Here is a 6,719-nt window from a genome sequence, read left to right as displayed (position 1 = left end):
AAGTCCCTGTTTGCACAAACCCCATTACATTGGCTGGGATCAGTGAATCAGTTTCCAGGATCTGCACTGTGGATAATCTTCCCAGATTTCCCTGAGGCAATGTTTTACCTACATAACCTACTTCTTAGAAAGTTTTTTTAAAGTCCCTTTTGAAATTATCTGGTCAGGAGGAAAACTCAAGCTTGCTTTCCTTTTTTTCTTCTCTTTCCCCCCCACCTTTGTCTAAAATTCCAGTGCTCCCAGCTTTCCTGGCTATTTAAGTTACAGACTCCTCACACACGAGTGCAGTTAAATCCTTTGTCATCTCCCGGATTTATTTCTGTTCTGGCAGACAGCAGTGCTGACCCTTCCTGCCGTAAGCCACTGCCCTGCTGGCCTCCTCTCTAATTGCAGCTTTGCTAATCACGTTTTGATCACCAGCCGTGGGATCGCACGCAGAGCCCCGATAGGGGACAAGGACACAGCAGAGCCCGTCCGTGTGTCCGTGCGGACACGGGGGATCGGGGATTAGGGACAGCCAGCCCGATTAGCGCTGCCCAGGCACCCCAGGGCACCCCGGGGCACAGCCAGGGCACCCCAGGACACAGCCAGGGCACCCCCAGGGAACACAGCCTCCCCACGGGACACCGCTGGCTGTCCTTGGCACCTCTGGCTGCTGCGCTCCCTCGCTGCTCTGGCCATGGTGAAACACTGCCAGGGACCCGTCCCGGTGTGAAGCCGTGAACGCCGTTCTGGGAATGCACAGAGGGTTGTTGTTGTTGTTGTTGTTGTTGTTGTTGTTGTTGTTGTTGTTGTTATCACGGCCTCAGCCACTGACCCAGCACCAGCAGGAACAGCAGAATTCTGTTCTGTGGCTTTCCAATAGGTGTTATGAACACACGAACCCTAAAAGGGAGTCAGCAGAGCTGCTCTGCCTTAGAGCAGGAAACAAACATGCAGTGAGTTAAGGCTCTCAGACCAGGCAGAACAAACCCCGGTACTCAGCAGGGCCCTCCCCAGCCAACCCAATATATGCAAATGAATAGGAGGGATTTAGAATAATTCCCCATCCCAACGTGTGCTGCTTTAATGGATCCATTAAATTGTTAACTCCATGGTTTCCTGTGCCCAGTGAGGGCAGATAAAACATTTCCAGTGAATAACCTTTTGGAAAGGTTATATGCTCACCTCTTTCATGGGATCTACTTCTGCTGGACCCCACAGGATGTCAGGGACCATGCCACTACTCCCACAAACATTCAACAGCCATGAATTTCCACTTCACTTGGACCTTTTAACGTTCCAGGCTTTCTCTTATTTTCAGTCTGGACAAAGAGCCTCCAAACTGAGACTTTCTACTTTTTCTCCTTCTGCTCTATCCACTGCTGTGTGTCTGTCAGAAGTGGATCAGCTGAATAAGTGGAATGACACACTGTCTTCTGCAAAAGGAAGCGGGGGGGCTTTAAATCCCATGTCGTGTTAAATGACTGAAGTCCAGAGCTTTGTAGTGCATGCTAACAGCACCCAGTGCTCCCTGTTTACTGCTGCTTCAATGAGACATTGTCCATTGAGTGGAAGTAAAAAGCTTATGAGATGAGACAGGCATATCATCCTGTCTGAAGCCCAGCTTACACAGGCAGCTTCGTGCAGCGTGAGGAACAGCCTCTGGGAATGACAGGCGTCTGTGGAACATGAAAATACAGCCCAGGATGGGTCAAGTATTTATTGACCTGATCTAAAACCGAGAATGAGTGCCCAGGTTTCACTGATTTCAATGAGGAGATATGATGGCACTGAAACTCCAGAGGCTCTGCAGTGACTGAGAGTCCTCAAAACTGAGCAAGACACAGAGGGGCGAGTCTGTCTGCAACAGAGTAAACAGGATAAACCTCCTCCATTTGGTAAAGCCATGATTTATGTACAAGATTATCATATGCCATTCTACAGTCCTAATCCTAGACCTTGAAGCAGCAGCAGAGATTAGAGCCTCTGACCATTTTCTAACGTCACTAGTAAGCAGTGACACATCAGACAGAAAAGATGCTAAAGCAATGAAAGGGAAAAACACTCTAAATATCTGTAGAATATCCCATTTTTTTTTTCTCCCCTGAAAGGCACACAAAGGCACATATCACACAGTGGATATGCACAAGAGAATTCAGCACTAGAGCATCTTAGTACCCTTTTCCCTCAAGCATCTCTGCTCCCTTTGCTGCCCAGCTCTCATTCTGCCTAACAGCTCCTTAATCACAGTATCTGTCACACACATAAAGTATTATTTAACCTCCAGCACAGAGGAAAATGCATTTATAACCTACTGGGTTTTCCCCTTTAATCTCTCTTCCCTTACTGCTCCCCCTCTCTTTTTAGTAGCTCTGAGCAAGAATGGTGCTAACAACCTTCACAAAGACTTATTCAGGTCCAGACAGAAACCAACTCTGCGCTCTTGTCAAGACAGGAGACTAAAAAAACAACACACACGACCTCTTCTTTCTACCCAGGTGACAGAACACACTCAAACACATCACAAAAGCAGTGTGGTCTCTCCTGCAAAGATGTCAGAAAGTGTCGTTTTAGAATTAGAGAATCAATTTAATTGTGACTGAGGCTCAACTCAGCCACAACCCAATCCTGCACATAGAATGTTATGATCCCTCAGTGATATTCAATAGTACTTGTGTTTCAAAAGTATTTTTGAGTCTTTGCTCTGCAGCAGCCTGACACAGCTGAATTTAACATTCCTTCTGTCAGGGCAGAATTGGAGGTGCTGACTTCCAGCTTTAAGCATGCCCAGGTGTAGGATCTGACTATCAAAGATCTCTTTCTGTGTGATCCATCTCACCAGTACTTAAGTCAAGGTGCTGTTCCTGACAAATTCTCTGTTTAAACCCCCAAGGACCTTCCCTGCAGAAGGATATGAGCTGGCAGTGTGCATACACAGTGGTTCCAGGCTAGAGCAGCTACACTCTGAGCTCTGCTGGTTCTGGCCTCTGCAAAACCCTCAGTGAGCCTTTCCTCACTGTTATTGTGGTTTATCTAAGCACTTCTCAGTTATCCAAGTCTCCTCCTTTTGACAACGAAAAGATTTAATTTAGTTCCTTGCACTGCTCCAATCCTCTGACATCTAAACTTTGCTACATTTAAAGAGAAGAAAAAATCTGGTAAAAATGATCATGTAGCTGCAAGAGCCAGGCTAAGTCCACATGTCCCATATAATTTCAGAAGCCTGTGACCTCAAGGTCAAGGTCAGACTCAAACAAAGGCAAGGCTGTACACCCAGATGGTGTGAGAGCAGCTAAGCATGTACAGAAGCAGCACAAGGCACAGCTTCTTTTACAGGGAGACCAAAGTCTGGTGCTGCTGGCAAGGCAAGGCAAAAGCTTAAGATTGTCTAGTTTAATTATCATCCTTCTGTAGGCTCAAAGAAGCTTATAAGAACACAACAGTGAGGCAGAATTCTCCTCCTGTGCCTCCACCTACAGGAACTCATCCCTTCCTGACCTGTCCCTATTTCCCTCCTCACATACCCCAGAGATTTAGCAGAATAAAAAAACCATCACTGAGTAGAGACCATGCTGTGAGCTGTTCTGGCAGGAGGCAGGGCCGTGCCTCAGTGTGCTCAGGCAGCAGCACCCACTGCAGGGACGGCAGCACCCACTGCAGGGATGGCAGCACCCACTGCAGGGACGGCAGCATCACTCACTCACTCACTCACTCACTCACTCACTCACTCACTCACTCACTCACTCACTCCCTCACTCACTCCCTCCCTCCCTCCATGGCAGCAGCACAGCCTGGCCCTGCCTGCACACAGCAGCAGCCACTCAAGGTACAGCCCAAAAGGCTGAAGGCCAATGCTCAGCCCCCCCATCCACTCCAATCACGTCCAAGGCAATGGGCACCGTGCCCTCTGACTGGGAGCTCACAGTGAAGCTGAACGGGGATCCCAGTGCACAGGCAGCAGCAGCACGAGCTCCTGTGCCCCTCCATGGAGTTACTCCCTGCACTCCTTTCATGGGACAGACAGGATCCTCTCCTCCCCTGGGGGGCTGCTGCACTTGTAACTGCATCACAAGAGAGCAGCAGGAACTGTAGATTGTGAAAAACTAAAGTACAGAGGCATCAGTCCACATCTGGGTTGGAGTCACTATTACAGTTGTAGAACAAGGGCTGAAAGTTTATTTTCTGAGTTTCACATGCCTCTGGCCACAGAGCACCATTTAGTACCAAGGAGAGTCAACCTGGAAAATGTCAAGCTCTGTGCAAAGAACCATTTCATGCTGATACACGAGGCAGCTCGTGAGCAGGCCAGGTTATAAAGCTTCAAAATTTTTTTTTTCTCTTTTCCAAAATAAACAATCCCCAAATTGAAGTTCTTCAGGCTACAAAGGAAACCAGCCAGGTTGTTTACAACATACAGCAGGAATCCTGCTTAGGGCAAATCAGCTGCAGAGCAAATGAAAGCAGAGCTCAGAAGGCAGTAGATGATTTCTGTCTCTGGATGGGAACCCACCTCAGTCTGGCAGGGGACAGATCCAAGCTCCTACCCTGGTAAGTAACAGCAATGGTTTTCCTGTCATACAGCACTTTTACAAATATCAAAGTCTGAAAAACATCAGTATCAGGAGGTTTCAGGGAAGCTGCAGTGCCAAGTGTCTGTAAATAGAGAGAGTCTAAGGCAGATCTGCAAGAACCTCCCCAGCAATCCAGGGACCTGTTCCTGCCACACAGGGCACAGACTGTGCAGGATGCCAACCACTCATCACCCGAGGCTGCAAGAGAACTCTGTCCACCAATCCCTCATTGGTGCTGTGCCTGCTCCTGATTACTGAAATTTGACATTGTCACACTCCTTCAAGCTAGTTTTGTGTGAGGCCATTCACACCACCCTACTCTACTGAAAGAATTCATCCAGGCCTCACTGTCAGGATCTTTTAAGAATGAAAAAAAAAAACATTTCACCTCAAAGAAACTGAAAAAACAGATGTTACTTCCTGTGGCTGCTGCCCTGCCCACAGCACACACCTCTGACTGTGAGTAACAAGTGGGTCCATCCCAGGGGAGGGGCTGCTGCCCTGGCTGCATTTACCACATCTGTCAGAGCCTTAAAAATCAGAATCAGTCAATATCCCACCAAGGCAGCAACTCTGCAGCACTTCACTGCTCCTGCCACTCCTGCACCCCAAATAATTGTTCTGCAGCTTCCATGGAGCTTCCTAAACACCCTTCATTAACCTCCAAGCCTTGGAACACTTTCCTTCTGATGGCAGCAGTGAGGAAAAGATGCTACTCACTAAGGACTTCCTTCTGTGCAGACTGAATAGAACTCAAGATCCCTTAAACTTCAGAAACTGCTCTTCCTGCACTCCTGCTTTCTGCTGGTCCCATGCCCTGCAGCCTTTTTTGCTGTCAGCTCTGCCACAGTTCTTGAGGAGGCAAGAGACCAAAAAGAAAGCTGAAGGACTGATCTTAAATAAATCCAAATTATGTATTCCTCTCCCTGCCAGGGCACTCTGTATTTCATAAAATAATTTCTAACATCTTTTATACATTTAATACAAAGCTTTTAACTGCTAGCCTTTATTTTTCCCTTTTGCAGTGCAGAACACTGGTAACTTCAGACATGGCACTGTTCTATTCTTGTAAGGGATTCTCAACAGCCATAGGAATTGATCCCACATCTGATCCCAATGTCTCATTTGGACAATCTCTGCTATAGGTGATGGGTATTTCTACTTCATGGGCCATTAAATCTTCAGCCTTTAACAGAACTATTCAGGCTGCTGGTGAATTAGAAAATAGACTTTGTGGAACTGAAACAGATTTAATGGTCAAGCATTAGAAATTCTCACACAGGCCATGGAGGATACAACTTCCAGTAACTGCTTACCTTGGGTAGGAATAGGAACAAAAAATCTCAAGAGTTTTTAAAATTTAATTTGTGATCCAAGCTTCTTTCACAGGCAGTATCTCCTTCCCAAGTGTTGCTGTGCCTCCAGCTCACATGCTCTGTTACTCCAGGGTTTATTTTAGGACCTGGGAGAATCAAACTCAAGATGTGAATGCTGGAGCCCCATTTTCATTTACAACAGGCCATGCTCAGACACAATGAGCTTCCAACAACTGCAGCACCTGCTGCCCACCTGGGGAGAGGAGGGTGGGACTCAGCTCTGAATCTTCTCCCCAAGCTCTAAACACGGTGTGTTATGAGAGGGCTGAGCAGCTTGGCAGCCACAGTACAACAGCACATTCTGAATCTCCAAAGGAACATTTCTCCCCAGAAGACCACCCAAAGAGCACGTGCTTTTCTTGGAAGATGCCTCTGAAGCTTTTACACTCCTTTCTGCATGCCCTGAGCACTGTCTGCTTCATAATTGGACTACAAAGCCTTTTCTAGTTACAAACCGATTTTAAATTAGATCTGTGCTCAACTCTGGCCTCTAAAACATTTGATTTCCTGGTTTTATTAGTAATGCTTTACTTGAGAAGGCAAAAACACAACAGCAAAGCCAGAGAAATTTGTACAAACAAGAAACAAGTCCACCGTGCTGCTGTCCTGTCTTTCTCAAGGGTGAAGCCAAGTGTTTTTCATTTGGCAGTTGAGCAGGGTAATAAATCAATATGAAACAAGAGTAGCTATTAAAAACTGTATTTCCCCCCTCCCCAGTTACATTTTTAGTGAAAAGATGAAACCACAAACAGTTCACTTTTCTTCCTGAAGAGCTTTAGCCATGGATAGG

Source organism: Sturnus vulgaris, chromosome 25, assembly GCF_052056855.1.
Source record: "Sturnus vulgaris isolate bStuVul1 chromosome 25, bStuVul1.hap1, whole genome shotgun sequence".
In the NCBI taxonomy this organism is placed as follows: domain Eukaryota; kingdom Metazoa; phylum Chordata; class Aves; order Passeriformes; family Sturnidae; genus Sturnus; species Sturnus vulgaris.
This window is presented reverse-complemented; position numbering follows the sequence as displayed.